This window comes from Desmodus rotundus, chromosome 4 (assembly GCF_022682495.2).
Source record: "Desmodus rotundus isolate HL8 chromosome 4, HLdesRot8A.1, whole genome shotgun sequence".
In the NCBI taxonomy this organism is placed as follows: Eukaryota; Metazoa; Chordata; class Mammalia; order Chiroptera; family Phyllostomidae; genus Desmodus; species Desmodus rotundus.
In genome coordinates this window covers 22,333,180-22,334,809 of record NC_071390.1, presented here as the reverse complement: position 1 = coordinate 22,334,809, position 1,630 = coordinate 22,333,180, and the positions used below count along the sequence as shown (strand labels likewise).

General features: G+C 39.4%; 1 non-coding gene across 1 annotated transcript; it reads left to right on the top strand.

The window, feature by feature from the left end:
• The first annotated feature begins 336 nt into the window (after positions 1 to 336).
• On the top strand, positions 337 to 441 carry LOC112300529 (U6 spliceosomal RNA). The gene has a single exon (XR_002974406.2). It is a non-coding gene; the product is annotated as a U6 spliceosomal RNA (small nuclear RNA).
• Positions 442 to 1,630: the final 1,189 nt, after the last annotated feature.

Genomic DNA, 1,630 nt, shown 5'->3' with positions numbered 1-1,630 from the left:
CACTTGAGGAGAAGATTTTAGACTGAAATCTTTTAAAGTGGCAGGTGCCCAGAGGAGCAGAACATTTTAAGGAGACTGGAGCCAAACTTAGAAGACATTTAAAGAGTCATGGACCGAAGCTTGAGAACACGTGTAAAGAGGCAGGGATAAAAGAGGCACTGTCAATGGCCCGGTTAGGAAGACCCTGAAAGGATCGTCCTCAAAGGAAGAACATGCCCTCCTGTTATCCCTCACTATAAATTTTTTTAATAAAATAAAAAATAAATAAATATAAGTGAAGAGATAGAATTCTGAGTTTTGCTTTAAAACACTCCAGATGTATTCTACTGGGTATATGTGCAATTAAAAAGCAGGTAAAAGAACATTGAACCGCTACCGAGAAGATTAGCATGGCCCCTGCACAAGGATGACACACCAATTTGTGAAGCGTCCCATATATTTTTTTAAGAAAGCAAGTAAAAAAATAAGAAATCAAACATCAAATAAGCTATTATTTGAATACATCTTTTTTAAACATTATTTTTTATTTAAAGAGTTTATTTATTTATTTTTAGAGAGAGGGGAGGAGAGGCAGAAAGAGAAGGAGAGAAACATCCATGTGTGTTTGTCTCTCAACGCGTCTCCTACTGGGGACCTGGCCTGCAACCCAGGCATGTGCCCTGACTGGGAATTGAACCCATGATCCTTCAGTTCACAGGCTGGCACTCTATCCACTGAGCCACACCAGCCAGGGCTGAGTAAATCTTAATCCTTTCTGGATTCTAAATATCAATAACCATTAAAATATGCTACATAAGGCTCTCTGGAAAATGTACCTCACCGGTGAGACTGAGTGTTAGAAATACGAGGCTATGTTCCTTTATCTTCTGTACCTATGAAGCTACTACAGCAGAATTCTTGACATCTTAGTAGACACTTACACTGGTTGAACGCTACAGAATAATTAAAAAAGTTTTAAAAATTTAAATTTTAGGTATTCATGTTTTGATTCTAGCATTCAGGGAGGATTTTAAGCTTGGCCCATTGTACTGAATGTGCAGACTCATTCTTCAATCTGAACTGGTTGCGAAATTACAAATTTCCTTCACAGGCTACCCCCTGTAGCATTCACTTTTATCTTCAATCAGCAAGAAAATGTTAGTTCTTCCTATACTTACCATGAATACCTGTCTCCTCAGAAGTTATTACTGTCCACAATAACATTTCCATTGTTTGAAAAAACTTGACTTAAATGTCCTCTCTTCACGTTGCCTTCGATTAGATCTTCTCTTCCATTTTCCTTTTTTCAACTACTTCCTTTCATTTGTCAGTTAAGTCAGTCTTTCAGAAACATTATTTTTTATCCCTTTCTGGTTTTATCTCTCCTGGTTCTCCTTTACTGCTCACTCTTCTAAAACCCCTCTCCTCATTATAGGACCTGTCAAGCTAAACATTTGCATTGAGCAGCTAGTGCATCCACCAATGTGAGAGGTGAGTGTACAGGGGATGTAAGAGAACCAGGCATGGAGCCCGCAGTCGGAAGGCTTACAGCCCAGTGAGGGGGACAGCACCCGTATCAGCAAACCACAAGGTGTTAAGCCACCAGTGCGTTAAACCATGTGACTTGGCAACCAGTGTAACTCTATTTCAG